The sequence below is a fragment of the Rhinolophus hipposideros genome (genome assembly GCF_964194185.1).
Source record: "Rhinolophus hipposideros genome assembly, chromosome: 10".
NCBI lineage: Eukaryota > Metazoa > Chordata > Mammalia > Chiroptera > Rhinolophidae > Rhinolophus > Rhinolophus hipposideros.
The window spans coordinates 78255542-78273696 of NC_138056.1; positions in this window are offsets into that span (position 1 = coordinate 78255542).

Sequence of the window (18155 nt, forward strand, 5' to 3'; positions counted from 1 at the left end):
ACACTCCAGGGAGGGAAGACAATAGTGTGCACATACTGTCAAGGTTATGAGTTTGGGCAGTTAAGACATGAGGCCATGTGTTAGGACATAGCTCCTTTTCTGGAGGACCCCAGTCTCGCTGGTGGGTCAGTTTGATAACAACCAAGCCAAACAGGAACACAGTGTAAATGTGGGGAACCCCAATCAATTAGATGGGAGAGGACATCACACTAACATGAATGTTAGTGTGAACTGGAGTGACTGAGGAAGGTTCCGTGGAGGGCGAGGATCTTAGAATAGACTTTGGAAAAATAAAGAGGAGTTAGGACAGTTCAGATGGCAAGATTAGCATAAGCACAGGCTTCAAGATTGAAAGGTGCGGGTGGAGGAAGAGGTGGAAAACAGAGTGCGTAACTGGGAGGGGCAGGAAGACATGGCCAGAGCTAAAGTGTCCTGTGAATAGTGGTGAGAAATGGGGCTGAAGAAGGACACAGCTGTTTGGCATATGGCTCGATAACATTTACTTAACCTTGTTTGTTGCCCCTTGAAGGAGAGATGGAATGTTCTGCATCCTGAAATCTTAGTTATTCAGGTCACAAGAGAAGGATTTTGAAACCACACTTAGGTTTAGGAAAGGAAGCACATTCTCCTTTGCTGCACACGCTTTTGCCTGCCCCTTAAACATTGGTGTCTCCCAGGATTCAATCCTTCCTTGACTTCTCTTTCTGAACATCTTCCCAAAGCAGTTGCATCCAAACCTATACCTTCAACCACCACCCATCTGCTTCATCTCCCAAGTATGTATCTTTGCCTCTGGTCTTTCTCTTGAGCTGCAGACCCTAAATCCACCTGTTTGCTCTTCATCTTAATAAACCTCTTAAATTGAACATTATTTAATGTGTTAAATGGAGGTCTTCCTGACAAGACCCCATTTTCTCCCTCACTCCCTACCTTTCTTAAAAACTCCTCTCTCCTTCCCTCTCTCCCTCCCTTCTAAAGCATTAATTGAATAGTTGTGATGTGCTTGACACCATGTTAAATGTCTTTTTGCCTTTGAGGATCTCATAGTATATGAAGCAGGTAGATGAGTCCAATAATTCATTCTCATTCATTTGAAAATGGTTTATAAAAAATGGTTTATAAAATACTGGGATAAGAAGAGGTAGACAAACAGTTCTTGAGTAATCCATAAAACGTTTACCCACGCCAAAGAAAAGCTTCCTTGTTTAGATGAAATTGGAGCTGAGTCTTAAATTTTGAGAAATTAATTAGCCAAAGAAGAGAAGACAGGAGAAATAGTATATATGATAGGACACAAAGGAGAGAGAGTGAGCAAGAAATATTTGAAAAGGGGTGTCCATAATAATAAAAGTAACAGCTAATATTTATTTAACCTACTATCTACCAGTTACTCTACTTACATGTTTTGTTTTGTTTTTATTTGATTCTCATAACAATCTCAGAAATAGGCAATAGTAGCTTATCCATTTTGTAGTTTATGCAACTGAGGTCCAGTTGAACAAACTTACTCTTGAATTTTTCTGAATAAGTAGTTGAGCTAGAAACCCAAGCTTCTCTAACTCTGGAGTCTGCAAAAGGGAGAGGAGCAGGAGGGTCAATGAGAAGAAGCAAAATTCTAAAGGGCCTTGCATATCTCAGGGAAGGGTTTGGGTTTCATTTTGAAAGAAGTGAGGGGCCATTCCAGGCTTCTAAGCACAAAAGTTACCTGAGGTAGATCTCCATTTAGCAAGGTCACTTTTGGAGAGTCGTTGAGGATGAATTTGAGAGTGGGGGCAAGACTGGAAACAGATGGATCTGTCAGGGGCTATCCAGGTGAGCTTCATGAGGTCCTGGAGAAAGAAGCAGAATGGAAAGATCTTGTCACAATTTGGATGTAGGGGAGAGGGTGGTTAAGGACAGTGTCAGAATTTGCAGAATAATTTACTTTTAAAATAATAACTATTCATTGGTAATGTAGTCAACAAACAGTATTGAGTGTCTGTCTTGTATCATGGACCATTCTAGGTCCTGGGGATAAAACTGATCCACAATTTGGTCTCAGAGAACTCACACTCTAAACATGGAATTAATGAAAATCATCACAGATAACGACTGTGAGAGATGTGTACAAACATATCACACTGAGGTTGGGGAGGGTGAACAATGAAACATAGGTAGGCTTCCTGGAAAAAAGGATCCCTGGAATTCTTTCTCTTGACCTGTAGACTCACATTTCCAACTATCAACTGGTCACCTGTGATAGCTATCCCTCAGACATTTCTAACTCACTATGTCAAAAATTAAAATCGAACTCATGCTCTTGTAACTAACATATGTTTCTCTTCTTATGTACCATATTTCGTGTCCTGATCAACTTATTCATGCAATAAATATACTCTTTGAATACCCATAAAATACCAGATCCTGTATTAGGCATAAAGCTTAGAGCATTCCTAAAGCAAGTTAGTATTTTCACTTTGGTTTAAATGAGAAACAGAGGCCATGGGCATCTGAGTGACATACTCAGAGATAACATTTACAAGACCTAATTCAGGTAACATTAAGAACACTGGCTTTCACATTTTTGCATTCCATAGCACTTGTCAAAACTATTTTCCTCCCTGGGATCAAATGAACGAACAGGGCCCCGAGGCAGGTTTTATTTTGTGGGAAAGCAGAAACACCACTCCCCTGCTGCCATGGCAAAGACAACTGTGAGGACAGAGTGAAATTGTTCACCCCCCAAGGTCTAATGTCAAATGAAGGAAATAGGCGGGCAGTCCACGCTGCTGCCATCATTCATTCTGGCTGGACTGCATATAATGAGAACAGTTTGTAATGTTCTTGTGATAAAGACTGAGAAATTTAATGGAATGTTTCCACTGAGAATAGCTTGGAACATTTCACACAGTTCTACCATCCTCCAGGGGTACCATCCTCCAGGCACAACTGTCAACAGAAACTTTGAGATTAACCAAAGAGGCGGAAAGTAGTGGTAAAGAAGATTCTAGGAATAATAGGAAGGCCCAGAGAGAGATGTCTCCCATAGAACCTACCACTGAATCTTGTACCTAAGATGTTCTCCATAAATGTTCACTGAGTGGATGAAGAAGTGAATGATTAGATGGAGGGAGGATGGCAGAAAGGCTGTTGAAAAGCTCTGGGGTAGTGAGAGGCTGCAGCACCCATTCATCTTTCAATAAGGTGTTTTCAGTTACACACTTCCTTATTTGGCTCACGGGTATTTTAAATTCCTGAAGATCCTAGCGAAAGAGAAAGAACAGAGGCTGACAAGTCATTATTGGCCACATTAGATTCTGAACTCAATGTGCTGAGAACTTCTGCCAAATTTACACTCCACGTGGCACCAGGAGAGGGCTGAGCAACTGCAGATTTCTCCAGCATTCCTGTCATTGATCTAGACTTCGGAGTTCATATTTCCAGTATTGTAGTAAAGGAAAGGTGACAGGGAGGCAATTTCCAAACATACGATACCATACAGAGGTTTCCAAACAGCTCTCCCCAAACCAAAGACGCCAGCCCCCAGCCCAGCTGTCCACAATGTGCAACAAGCCTTGAAAAAGCAGTACTAATGCAATGAAAACTCATGCCCAAGTTAAACAAAACAGAAAACAAAACACCTCCTTTCTGCATCTACTGGGTTATGTGACTTCTATCAGAATCATCTAGCCACTGAATTAGGCCCAACCGGAAATGTTTACTGAGCTCCCAACATTGAAGCATTTTTATATTTCTCTTCCTTCTTTGGTTGAGTCAGTAGCCAAAAGTCAAAGTATAAACTTGCCCTTAGAAAGTGAATCCTTGATTCTAAAGCTAATTCTGAAAGAGAAAGCACTATTCTCTCATGAGCAATCTTGTTCTCACAAGTTAGATAATTTAGATAAATCTCTGGGGTTTGGAAAAGTTTGGAGAACACTCTGCAGTCCAGGTCCATTGAACAAACTGAACTGTTTAACCTTGTAACGTTTGCACAAGTCTTACCACAAGCCCAGTGGGAAAGTGGGAGCTTAACTTGCAGATGAAAAGGTTCTGTGTTGTGGGCCCAGAGCCAAGCCACCCTTGTGGGGGTGGTGGTTAGAACAGTCTCTGAGGCATGAACAGGGTCCAGAAAACATTTTAGTTGGAAAGATATGAGTGCTGACAGGAAGGTCATCACGAAAGTTTACAACTGAAACAGATGGGGGAAAGCATAACCACCTAAATCTTATGAATTTTTCTGAAGCCAACAGTCATGTCACAGCTCCAGGAGAGTCCTATGTATAGGGACTATCTCAGTGGTGGTCTGATTAGAGTGGAGTCCCTTGTGTGGGCATCTGGATGAAGTACATGGCCAACTATTTCCTCCTGGGCCTTCTCAATGGACCTCTGCCGTACCGTTGGCCAGCTTTTCCCAAGTGGCCTTTTTGCCCCTGCTGTTCAATGAGCATTCCTGTGCAAAGGCCAAGGAGTCAGGACGTCCCCTGGAACATCTGGTCCTCAGAAAGGAGGAGGGTTAAGCTGTGAGGGCTCAGGGATCCAGGCTCACACACAGGTAAATTCAGCAGGACGTCTTCCTGCTTTTTCTCTCCTTGTGAGTGATTTTGATTTGTCTCTTTTTTAGTTTGACTGCTGTTATTTAATTAATACTACATTTGCTCTTATTGAAATTTGATAGAATTTTAACTCCTACGATAGTGTATTTAGATTATAGAATATATTCATAGAAATATTGATAGTATTCAAAATATATTCATAGAATATTTATATAATCCCACCTCATTGGGCTCTGCAGGATTATATAGTAGAAATATTGTATTTTGATTGAAAAAAAAAGGTCTATTAATTAAACCATTATTGAAGTTTGACATGACTAGGTAGAGAGTTTTAAAACAATAAAAACTATTTCTATATGTTAGGAGGTGTTATTAGAAATCTGTAAAAGTAGTGTAATATTTACCTCAATAGATTTTAAATGGTTTTTAAAATAATACACATACACACAAACCTACCTAAACAACAATAACAATATCCCAAGTTAAATTCAGTGAAGTTTTATAAGGTTTAGTGCTAATTTCACAGGTCACTCTAGGGAGGTGACATTTTGCAATTGTTTGTTTCTGGTTTTGTAACCATTGTTTTGTAATCTCTTTTTCACTTGTTATTTTGTTTAGGGTATTCTTTACTATTTAAATGTTTCTAAATTTTATGCAGTCAAATAAAATTTTTCCCTTTATGTCCCCTCCCCCCCAGTTGTTAGTTTTCACTCAGTGTTTATAGTTGTGTAGCATCATATAGGTTTTTGGATACAAGTGTAACATCTTACCAGAAATAAAAGTTTTTTCTGTGATTTTTAAAAAATCCATACATATATTAATAATAGTTTAGTAAATAAAAAGTAAATTTACAAAAATATCTAAAAGAAGAAGGCACAAAGATTGGCAGAGAGCAAGAGGAAGAGAGAAGCAGGAACAGCCACGCACACACGTGGTAACTACAAATCATTCAGTGTTATTAGAGCCTAAAGTATGAGGATGTGAGGGGGAGGTGGACCGGTTAGCATCGCAGGAGTCATTGTAGGTCACGCTAATTGAATTTGAAATTCTGTGTGAGTGAGTTCTATTTAAGGGACTGAAGAGGATGTATGCTTCAGAAAGATCATTCTGTCTAGAGAGGGGGGACTTCCAGGGAGGGGGCAGGCCTGGAGGACTGGAGATCAATTAAGAGAACGGTGCTCTAACCCAGATGAGAGAAAATTGTTTTTAACTAGGGCATAAATACAGAGATAAGAACAGATGAAGAGACAGAATCCAGAAATATCTAGCAAGTATAGGAAAAGAGGCAGATTCCAGAAACATTTAATAGGTAAAATCAATGGAATTTAGTGAGGAGTCAAGAATGGTCCCTGTCTTTTCCTGCAAGTAATTGAATAAATGAGGTGCCACAGAAGTGAAGAGCTCCTGAGGACGAGGGGCAAGTTTTGAGAGGGAGAAAGATGAATTATGTTTTCAACATGTTTGACATAATAAAAATAACTGTGGACACCTTCAGTTTACCTTGCACACCTTTATACTCTGCTCAGGCTTCACATCACAGCTTTGAATTCTGTGCCTTCGATCAAATAACTACTTTATGTCTCCTGCTTGTGAATTAGGCCAGGCCTTTCAAGCCTGGATCTTATTTTACCATAGGAAATTAATTTTGTGGCTTCAGTTTCTGGGTATGTCTTTGCCCTGGGTTGGTGATTTGTTGCAAGGATGCCTTCCTTGCTTTGTTGTTATCTTTGGGCCCCCATGGAAATCCCACCTACACAGATTGGGAGGCACCACTCTCAAGGGGGTGGCCCAGGAGTTCTGAGCTGCTTCTTTGAAAAGGAATCTGGGAACAAGAGAATGTACTGGGACACTGCTGGGCTCCCCTGGTTGTTCATATGAGAATCATGCCATTGTCTTTCGGTAGACATTGATCAAGTACCTACTATTCACCAGGAACTGGGAATTCAGCGGTGGGTGAAACAAGCATAGCCCCCACATCCTGTAAGCTCACCGGTTAGTAAGAAAAGGAGACAAACCCAGCAAACACATTGCCTTAGAAGAACAAGTCCTCCTCCCCTTCCTCTGCCCTGTAGGGGCTTGCTCTGGATAGGCTATGATAAATCTCATACCAAAAGCCTTACTTGTATGTAGATTCAATGAGAAGAGTGTGTGACTAAGAATATGATCTGACCCAAGAGAAAAAGTACGTTGGTTTCAAAATTCCTGTATCCCCTCAGTGTTTCTGTAGCTAAAGTTGACCCCACCATTGCCAGGTGGGACTTTGTAATGGGCCCTTGGGGGTGGATGGTTTACAAAAGAAAGCAGACAGACCACTCTGACTGATTGTCTTCAGAATACTGTCTCCACAGTGGGCTGGGCAGGGGGAAAGTGTATTCCAGGTGATTTTACTTTTCTTTTCCCTACACTGTACTCTCAAAATTATTGACTGTGTCAGCATGTGGGGGTGTGTGGCTGGTGCCAGTGTGTCAATATTCTCTCCAGAGATACCTGCAGAAGCCCAGAATACTGTAGGGAGAATGAGAGGTGTCTTCTTCCCTTTGTGGTGGTGGAGAGACCTCAAAGGAGTCTTTACATGGATGACAATTTCATTGAAGCACATATTCCCCAACTCCATGCCCCTATACCCCCAATTTCCATGGCTTATACCAGACAAATAACTCAGACCAGCAGACACGTATTGCTGACAATTATTTTGTCCTGTGGATTGCTCCTTTCCAAACTGAGTTTAACTGAATACTTTCAAGGGAAAAAAGAAACACTGTCAAGTGTCTTCTGCTCATCCATCAGCATCCCTTGAGAGCCAGTTCTAAAATGTTAGCTAAGGCAAAAGGGCACCCACTTCTTTTCTTTCCTGAAACACCGGGCAAACCACTTGCTCTTGCTGGGGAAGCCTTCATCACAATTTTCTACTCCAAGGATTCCCCTGCCCCAATCAATAGCCACCAACAAAAATCTCATTTTAAGGGGAAGTCAGGGAGGAAGAAAAGGGAAAATTGGTCATTATTAAAGAGAAAGATGGGAGGAGACTTCCAGTGTAGGAATATGTGGATTTTGGAGACAATGCTGATATAACATAGATCCCTGATTGGAAACACCTGCCTGAAAATTGCTGTATCCCCTGAAAACCTAGGTGGGTTGTATTGCCTTACGGAGGATTTCTGAGACAGAGTACCCTGTAGACATTATTGGACTGGCTGTGTGATCTTAGGCAAGCTATTTAACCTCACTGTGCCTCAGTTTCCTCCTTTGTAAAATGGGGATAATAAAATTACCTACCTCACAGAGTTCTTAAGAAGATCAATTGAATGGGTTAATATTATAAAGGGCTTAGAACACACAGTGCCTGGCACATAGAGTGCTGAAAGGGTGTTTGTTCAAAAATGGGCTAAACGCACTGTCATGCAGGGCATCAGGTGGGGTCTCAGCTCCCGCTCCCCACATAAGAACACAGAACATGGTGAAACCAAAAAGGAATACCCACGGAGCCATAGATAGGGGAGTCATACCACTATATTCTCGCTGGCAGCTGGGTTGGAGACACAGGAAGCAGGAGCCACACTATCCACAATCCACAAACCACCCTTGCTAGCTCAGCCACCGTCTTCTTGCCAGCCCCCCATTTTTCTGCTAGTGTAGCCTCGGCAGTTATATTAATGGCCAATGGCCCAACTAGCCACAGCTGATGGCCATCCAATCACAGTTGATGGCCATTTACTACCCGAGCCAGTACCTTACCACGTGAGGCTGAGAGCCTAGAAACTGCACTCCTGGCTCTGTCCCCACACTCCACCCCTACAGGGTCTTGCCTCAGAATCTACACGACAAGTGTCTTCCGCAAGGGGCCCTGTGAGAGGAGCCTGGAGGTGAATGCAATATCCTGGACACAGCCAGGCTCTCTGGACACAGCCAGGGTTTCTCAGGGCACCACCAGTCCTTCTGGGCACAGACTTCCTGGGCTTCTTAGGGGACCATCAGTCTCCCCAGACACAGCCAGGGTCTCTCAGGGCACTGCCACTCTCTCTGGGTACAGCCAGACTTCCTGGACTTCGTAGGGTACCACCAGTCTCCCCAGGCACAGTCAGGGCCTCTCAGGGCACTGCCACTCTCTCGGGGCACAGTCAGACTTCCTGGACTCAGCCAGGGCTCTCAGGGCACGCACTCTTATGGAAAGCCCCATGCTAAAGTCCAGGGCAGCTGAGCTGGATGTTCAGGATCCTTACACCTGGCTGTGGCCAGGACTAAAGGATGCAATGGGCCATCGGGAAATGTGTGATGAGGAGGATGGTGCACCTCAGGATAAAAGATTTCTGTGCTCTTGATAAAGAACATGATGTAGGTAGGGGGTTGTTGCCTAGTTTACAAGACTGAGTTTTGAAGATGTTAAACAGCCCAGGCTGATACATCCCTCCAGTTTTCAAAGCATCTCTTGGTCTCTGAGGTACCCAGAGAAAGCTCCAGCCACCATGTTTCCCTCCAGAGGACAGAGGTTCTGTACTGTTTCAGTCCCAGAAATATTCCTCTGGTTTTGCAGCCACTTTTTTGCCAACCAGACAAGTGCCAATAAATTCTCGCTGAATAACTGGTTCCTGCTCTAAGAATCCTGGTTATTTGCGATCTCTTTGTTATATCTCTGATGTAGAAGCTGTTGCTCAAATAAGATAATTTTGTGTCCATCATCGGAGTTCTTCTTTCCACCTATTCTGCAGAGCCCTATTATCTACCAGCAACTTTCACTCCCTCTCTTGCCTTTGCTTTCAGCAGAGATAGCCAACACAAGGCAGCTTTCTGGCAGCTCCCTCCTACCACCTCCCCCATAACATCACTAATAGATGGAGATGCTCTTCTTTACTGAGCTCCTTAAGAAGCCTCAGTAATCTTATTCAGCTCCAGCCAATTGGTTATTCACATCCCTGTTCGCCTTGAGTAGTTTTGCCTACTTCTCCACCTGATTATCACATCTTATGCCTGTACCTATTTATAATTTAGCAGTGACCATCACTGATATTCATGGAAACCTCTAAAATGCTAATCCCACAGCAGTTATAGTTTAACAAAAATAGCTCTCAGTCCCAGCTTGAATACGTGGCATAGAGTAGGTGATCTGTAAATGCTGACCAAATGATTGATGGGATCGCAAGCACTCATTTAGAAATACTTATTGAAGAGCGGGATTATGTTAGTAACCAGGCTCCATCTGTTCCAGAAGTTAAAAATAAAATGAGAATTCAATTAAAAGTATATACACAGTCCACCCAGAGTTGTGCCAGATCTTTGATTATACCCTACTTTCCAGCCTATCAGAAACTGAAGTGTATGTATGCCAATAAAGGAAACACCTTAGAATGTCAAATTGCTTTAATTAAATAACAGACAAATCAGTCTATATGCAAAATAACAATGAATGTTTTTTTTTTTAAAGTAGCATATCTTGCCTTTAAGCTTCTTTTTTTAAAAAATTAAAGTTTATTGGGGTGACAATTGTTGGTAAAGTTACATACATTTCAGGTGTATAATTTTGTATTACATCATCTATAAATCCCATTGTGTGTTCACCATCTAGAGTCACTTCTCCTTCCATCACCCTATATTTGATCCCCTTTACCCTCATCTACCACCCCCCTCCTCCCTTACCCTCTGGTAACCACTAAACAATTGTGTGTGTCTATGAGTTTTTGTTTCCTTTAAGCTTCTTATCCCTGTTTTTCTGCAGAAGAAAGATCTCCAAAGAATGTAAGAAATTTAACCACCTAATTAATGCCTTTTGCTCCATTTGTCTCCTTTGACGATGGTCAAGGTGGGCGGGGGGGCTCAGCAGTTGCTTTGTTTTCTATCTCTAGTATTCATCTCCCTGGTTCAATAAACCAGGGCCCATCACAGAGCTCATTCCAGAGTTTGACTTGTTTTCTGCCTGGAAAGAAACCTTTTTTTTTTTTTTTTTTTTTAAAGAAACCTTTAAAGAGTGTATACTAAAGTTCAGTGGTCCCCTTCTAATCCCAATTTTGCTGATTATTCGGAGGAAACATTTTCCTTACCATATGGATAACTTTCACATGCTTCCACTGAATGGTTTTTAACATAGGTCGAATAATTAAGTTCATGAATTTTCTACCATGTAAGCAGTATGTAGTTCTATTCAAAACCTGTGACTAAAGACATCCATAAAATCAGCTGATTCACTAATCCCATTATTGTGTCATTTCTCATTTTCAAGGTCCAGATTCTGAAAATTGATAATATAAGCAAGATGATGATAGCTTCTAATGGTAGGGCTCATCTAATTCTAATAGGCAGTGTTACACACAGTGGGTACCGCATAGAGTAAGACACAACCTCTACGTCTAGGCTAGTGGAAAAATCATATGTGTACTAAAAATGTTCAAAATGCATTTACCACTTTTCCGTCCAAACTGTTCTACCTTCATAGTGTCCTTCTCAATCATCTGACCTAATTAGTCCCATCAAAAATGTGGAAAGCATCAGTGATGCTTTTTCTTCATCCTCCATAGCCAGTGGAGCCCTTTCTCCTATCAATTCTTCCTTATGAATATCCCTCCTTCTATCTTCTTCACCCACTCTCCCGTTACTGTTGTTTTGACTGTCATTGTTTCCTGCCTGAATTTCTACAGCTTTCTCCCAGTTGGTCTACTGGCTTCTATTCTTTCTCCCCTGTAACCCATCTTGTGCACAGGAGTAATTTCTTTAACAAGGAAATCTGTTCCATCTCTACTTGATTTTCCACAGTCTTCAGCCTAAAGCCAAACAACTTAGTTTGGCATGAAGGTCCTTTGTGATCCAGCAATCAAATGACTTCTCATTTTATTCCTCTCCATTAGTGCTTCAAGCCCTATGTCCTAAGCGTGTAGACTTCCCTCCAGAGGTTAAGGACATGAATTCTAGAGCCCAACATTCTGAGTATGACTCCTAGATCCACTTCTTACTGGATTGGTGGCCCATAGTATAGCATGGCACAACTCTGCAAACGGCCAATATAGCTGTGCAATATAGCTGCCCCTATGTGACCTTGAGAAATTTGTCTGCCTCAGTTTCCTGATCTATAAAATGGAGTAATATTTGTGACACCTTTGCAAGGGTTTCCATGAGGATTAAATAAGTTAACACAGTGTTTCAGCTCAAGCATTACTTCTTCTGGTAAGCTTTCATTGAATTTATCCCTCCCCAGACTAGACTGAGTTTGCTCTTTCTCTAAGCCTTACTCTCTACATAGTTCCCTCAGATGTTTTGCAATTATTCTGGAACATTTTCTTTTTTTTTTTTTTTTTTTTTTTTTTTAATTAATTTTATTGGGGTGACAATTGTTAGTAAATTTACATAGATTTCAGGTGTACAATTCTGTATTACATCGTCTATAAATCCCATTGTGTGTTCAACACCCAGAGTCAGTTCTCCTTCCATCACCATATATTTGATCCCCTTTACCCTCATCACCCACCCCCCACCCCCTTACCCTCTGGTAACCACAAAATTATTGTCTGTGTCTATGAGTTTTTGTTTCTCATTTGTTTGTCTTGTTCTTTTTGGTTTATATACCACATATCAGTGAAATCATAGGGTTCTCTGCTTTTTCTGTCTGACTTGTTTCACTTAGCATTATTCTCTCGAGATCCATCCATGTTGTCACAAATGTTCCTATATCATCTTTTCTTAACGCCGAATAGTATTCCATTGTGTATATGTACCACAACTTCTTTATCCATTCATCTATCGAAGGACATTTTGGTTGTTTCCATGTCTTGGCCACCGTAAACAAAGCTGCAATGAACATTGGCGTACACGTGTCTCTATAGAGAAATGCTTTTATATTTTTGGGGTAGATACCCAGGAGAGCGATTGCTGGGTCATATGGTAATTCTATTCGTAATTTCTTGAGGAACCTCCACACTGCCTTCCATAGTGGCTGCACCAGTCTGCATTCCCACCAACAGTGTATGAGAGTTCCTTTTTCTCCACAGCCTCTCCAACACTTGTTACTATTTGTTTTGTTGATGAAAGCCATTCTGACTGGGGTGAGGTGATATCTCATTGTGGTTTTCATTTGCATTTCTCTGATGATTAGCGATGTTGAGCATTTTTTCATATGTCTATTTGCCATTTGTATATCCTCTTTGGAGAAATGTCTCTTCAGGTCCTCTGTCCATTTCTCAATTGGGTTGTTTGTTTTTTTGTTGTTGAGTTTCATGAGTTCCTTGTATATTTTGGATATTAGCCCCTTATCAGAGGAACTGTTTGCGAAAATCTTCTCCCATTCAGTTGGTTGCCTCATTATTTTGTCAATAGTTTCTTTTGCTGTGCAGAAGCTTTTCAGTTTCATATAATCCCATTTGTTTATTTTAGTTTTTACTTCCATTGCCTTTGGAGTCAAATTCATAAAATGCTCTTTGAACCCAAGGTCCATAAGTTTAGTACCTATGTTTTCTTCAATGCAGTTTATTGTGTCAGGTCTTATGCTTAAGTCTTTGATCCATTTTGAATTAATTTTGGTACATGGTGACAGATAGCAGTCCAGTTTCATTCTTTTGCACGTAGCTATCCAATTCTGCCAGCACCATTTATTGAAGAGGCTGTCTTTCGTCCATTGTATGTTTTTAGCTTCTTTGTCAAAAATTATCTGTCCATATTTATGTGGTTTTATTTCTGGGTTCTCAATTCTATTCCATTGGTCTATGTGTCTGTTTTTCCGCCAATACCAAGCTGTTTTGATTATTGTAGCCCTGTAGTACAAGGAAAAATCAGGGAGTGTGATACCTCCAGTATTGTTCTTTTTTTTTAATATTGCTTTGGCTATTCGGGGTCTTTTGTGGTTCCAAACAAATCTGATGATTTTTTGTTCTATTTCTTTAAAAAATGCCATTGGGATTTTAATGGGGATTGCATTAAATCTGTATATGGCTTTGGGTAATATGGCCATTTTAACTATGTTGATTCTTCCAATCCATGAGCACGGAATGTCTTTCCATTTCTTTGTGTCTTCTTCAATTTCTTTCAAAAATGTCTTATAGTTTTCAGCATATAAATCCTTCACATCCTTGGTTAAGTTTATTCCTAGGTATTTTATTCTTTTTGCTGCAATTGCAAAAGGAATTGTTTTTTCTATCTCTTTTTCTGAGATTTCATTGTTGGTATATAGGAAAGCAATGGACTTTTGTACGTTGATTTTGTAGCCAGCAACTTTACTATATTCATTGATTGTTTCTAATAGCTTTTTGGTGGAGTCTTCAGGGTTTTCTATGTATAGCATCATGTCATCTGCAAAGAGTGACAATTTAACTTCTTCATTCCCAATTTGGATGCCTTTTATTTCTTTCTCTTGCCTGATAGCTCTGGCGAGGACTTCCAACACTATGTTGAAAAGCAGAGGTGATAGGGGACAACCTTGTCGTGTTCCTGAACGTAGAGCAAAGGGCTTCAGCTTTTCACCATTAATTATGAGGTTAGCTGAGGGCTTGTCGTATATGGCCTTTATTATGTTGAGGTATTTTCCTTCTATACCAATTTTAGTAAGTGTTTTAATCATAAATGGATGTTGTATCTTATCAAATGCTTTTTCTGCATCAATTGATAGAATCATATGATTTTTATCCTTTATTTTGTTTATGTGATGTATCACATTGATGGATTTGCGAATGTTGAACCATCCTTGTGCCCCGGGGATGAACCCCACTTGGTCGTGATGAATAATCTTTTTAATGCATTGTTGTATTCGATTTGCTAGAATTTTGTTTAGGATTTTAGCATCTGTATTCATCAGAGATATAGGTCTGTAGTTTTCTTTTTTTGTGTTGTCCTTACCAGGTTTTGGTATCAGGGTAATGTTGGCCTCATAAAATGAGTTAGGGAGTACTGACTCTTCTTCAATTTTTTGGAAGAGTTTGAGCAGGATTGGTATTAGATCCTCTTTGAAGGTTTGGTAGAATTCACTGGTGAAGCCATCTGGTCCAGGACTTTTGATTTTGGGAAGGTTTTTGATGACTGATTCAATTTCCTTACTGGTGATCGGCCTGTTAAGATTTTCCAGTTCTTCATGATTCAGCCTTGGAAGGCTATATGTTTCTAAGAACTTGTCCATTTCTTCTAAATTATTAAATTTGGTGGCATATAGTCCTTCATAGTATTCTTGGATAATCCTTTGTATTTCTGTGGTGTCTGTGATAACTTCCCCTTTTTCATTTCTGATTTTGTTAATTAGTGTCTTCTCTCTTTTTATCTTAGTGAGTCTAGCCAAGGGTTTGTCGATTTTGTTAATCTTTTCAAAGAACCAGCTTTTTGTCACATTAATTTTTTCTATTGTCTTTTTGTTCTCTATTTCATTTAGTTCTGCTCTGATTTTTGTTATTTCCTTTCTTCTGCTGACCTTGGGTTTCGCTTGTTCTTCTTTTTCTAGTTTTTTAAGGTGTAACATGAGGTTATTTATTTGGGATTTTTCTTGTTTCTTGAGATAGGCCTGTAATGATATAAATTTCCCTCTTAAAACTGCTTTCGCGGCATCCCAAAAATTTTGGTAGGATGTATTTTCATTGTCATTTGTTTCTATGTATCTTTTGAGCTCTCCTCTAATTTCTTCTTTGACCCAGTCGTTCTTTAAAAGTATGTTGTTTAATCTCCATGTATTTGTGTTTTTTCCTGCTTTCTTTTTGCAGTTGATATCCAATTTCAAAGCTTTGTGATCAGAGAATATGCTTGGTATGATTTCAATCTTCTTAAATTTGCTGAGGCTGATTTTGTGTCCCAATATATGGTCTATCCTTGAGAAAGTTCCATGTACACTAGAAAAGAATGTATAGTCTGATGTTTTAGGATGAAGTGCTCTATATATGTCAATTATGTCCAATTCATCTAATGTGTCATTTAGGGCTGCGATTTCGTTATTTATCTTCTGTTTGGATGATCTATCCATAGCTGTCAATGATGTATTTAAGTCCCCTAGTATAATTGTGTTTTGGTCAATTTCTCCCTTTAGTTCTGTTAGTAGTTGCTTGGTATATTTCGGTGCTCCCTGATTGGGGGCATAAATATTGATGACTGTTATGTCTTCTTGTTGTATAGTCCCCTTTACCATTATGAAATGTCCATCTTTGTCTCTTGTTATCTTTTTCACCCTGAAATCTGTTTCATCGGAAATCATTATGGCTACACCTGATTTTTTCTGGGTACCATTTGCTTGGAGTGTCAATTTCCACCCTTTCACTTTGAGTCTATGCTTGTCCTTGTAGCTGAGATGTGTCTCTTGTAGGCAGCATATGGTTGGGTTTAGTTTCTTGATCCAATCTGCTACTCTGTGTCTCTTTATTGGTGAGTTCAGTCCATTTACATTTAGGGTGATTATTGATATGTGAGGATTTCCTGTCATTCTGTCTTTAGTTTTCTGGTAAGGCTGTGTCTCCATTGTTTCTTTGCCTTTTTGTTGTTGTCTGTTATTTCTGTGTGGTAGTATTCTATGATGTTTCCCTCTGTTTCTTCTTTTATTACAGTATATATTTCAGATTTGGATGTTTTTTGAGTGGTTACCCTTGAGTTTATGTAAAAGAAAGTTTGATATTTAGAGTATTCCAGTTTCTTCAGTCTGCTTACTTTCTCTATTCCCATATTCCAGTTCAGGCCTTTACGCTCCCCCTTTTTATGTTTTGGTTGCCACAAGTTGTCCCTGTTGATGGTGGTCTAATAGCCTCCTTTAGTATTTCTTGTAGTGCAGGTCGTGTATTAGAAAATTCCCTCAGCTTCTGGATGTCTGGAAAGGTCTTTATTCCTCCTTCATATCTAAAGGAGATCTTTGCTGGATATATTATTCTTGGCTCATGATTTCTCTCTTTCAATAGTTTGAATATTTGGTTCCATTCCCTCCTAGCTTGTAGAGTTTCTGCTGAAAAATCTGATGATAATCTAATGGGCTTTCCTTTGTAAGTTACCGTCTTCTTTTCCCTGGCTGCCTTGAGGATTCTTTCTTTATCATTGATTTTAGACAGCTTCAATACAATGTGCCTTGGTGAAGGCCTGTTGGGATTGAGGTAATTAGGTGTTCTATTTGCTTCTTGGATTCGAGGATCCAGTTCTGTCCACAAGTTTGGGAAGTTCTCATCGACGATTTGTTTGAATATATTCTCTGTTCCCTTCCCTCTTTCTTCTCCTTCTGGTATACCCATTATTCTTATATTGCTCTTTCTGATGGAGTCAGAAAGTTCTTGTAGAGTTCTTTCATTTCTTTTAAGTCTCAAGTCTCTTTCTTCTTCCCTCTGTGTAAATTCCAGGTTCCTATCTTCGATGTCACTGATTCTTTCCTCCATCTGGTCAACTCTACTACCTAAGCTGGATATTTTATTGTTAATTTCTTCTATTGAGTTCTTAATCTCCAGAAATTCTATTTGGTTCTTTTTCAAGATTTCAATCTCTTTTGTAAAATGCTCATGGTGTTCTTTGATTGTGTTTCTGAGTTCATTAAACTGCCTTTCTGTGTTTTCTTGCATCTCGTTCAGTTTTTTCAGAATTGCGATCTTGAATTCTCTGTCATTTAAATCACAAAGGTCCATATCTCTAAGTTCCTTTTCTGGAGACTTTTCACTTTCTTTCTGAGCTATCTTGTTGCCTTGGTTATTCATGGCAATCACTGATTTACTATTTCTCTTCGTAGACATCTACAGGAGTGTCTTCTGCAACAGGTTGATAGGTATGCGAAGAGCTTTTGGAGTTCCAAAGCTCTTTCTGCACCAGATTCAGAGCCCGTTTGTTTCAGCAGTTCTGTTTACTCCTGCAGGGATCCGCCCAGATAGGTGGGGCCAGGGGCGGGGTGAGTTGTGAGAGGTGGCCCAGGGCAATGGCGGCGACCACCACCACAGCCAGTCCTGCTTCCACAGCTCCCTCCCCTTTGCCGGAACTAGTTGAGCTGCGAATCTGTGTCTGCGGTCCACAGTTCTCAGAGCAGCAAATATTCTGTCCTTTGATCCGACACTGCTAGTTTATCGCTTCTAGCACCGGGCAGGTGGGGGCGGGGCGAGCTCTGGGAGGGTAGGGAGGGGGCGGCTAGTCTCCGTGCCTAGGGCTTCCCTAGGGCTTCCGTTCTCCGCTCGGCAGTGAGGGCTTAAACCACCGATTTCAGCTCTCTTCCCTCAGTCTTTGCTCCGAGGTCTGCCGTGAGCGAGCGTTGGGTTCAGCGGTTTTGTATGCTGCCCCCTCAGCCCTGTGGGCCGTAAGCGGAGCCCTAGCAGTCCGAGTCCTTCCCTCTCCCACAGAGGCCGTAGTTCCGGGAGCAGCGGGCTCCGAGCACTGAGCTAGGTCTGTGTCCTGTGCCCGCGCGGCTCCGTCTCCGCACTTCTCCTCTCCCTCCTCCCCCGCTCGCGCGATTCACCCACCTGGAGGTGAATTCAGTAGTCGGCCTCTTCGTCTTGCCTGTCTGCTGTGCAAGGAGTCCTTTGTGGAGTTATTGTTGTCCGATTCGTTGTAAATTCCAGGGGAGCGTTACAGAGGCTCACCTCACGCCGCCATTTTTTTTCCTCTTATTCTGGAACATTTTACAAAAACTTTGATATTTTCAAACACACAGAAAAGTTGAAAGAAGAGTACAGTGAGCACCCCTAAGATTCAATGAGTTGTTAACATTTTTCCCAATTAGCGCAC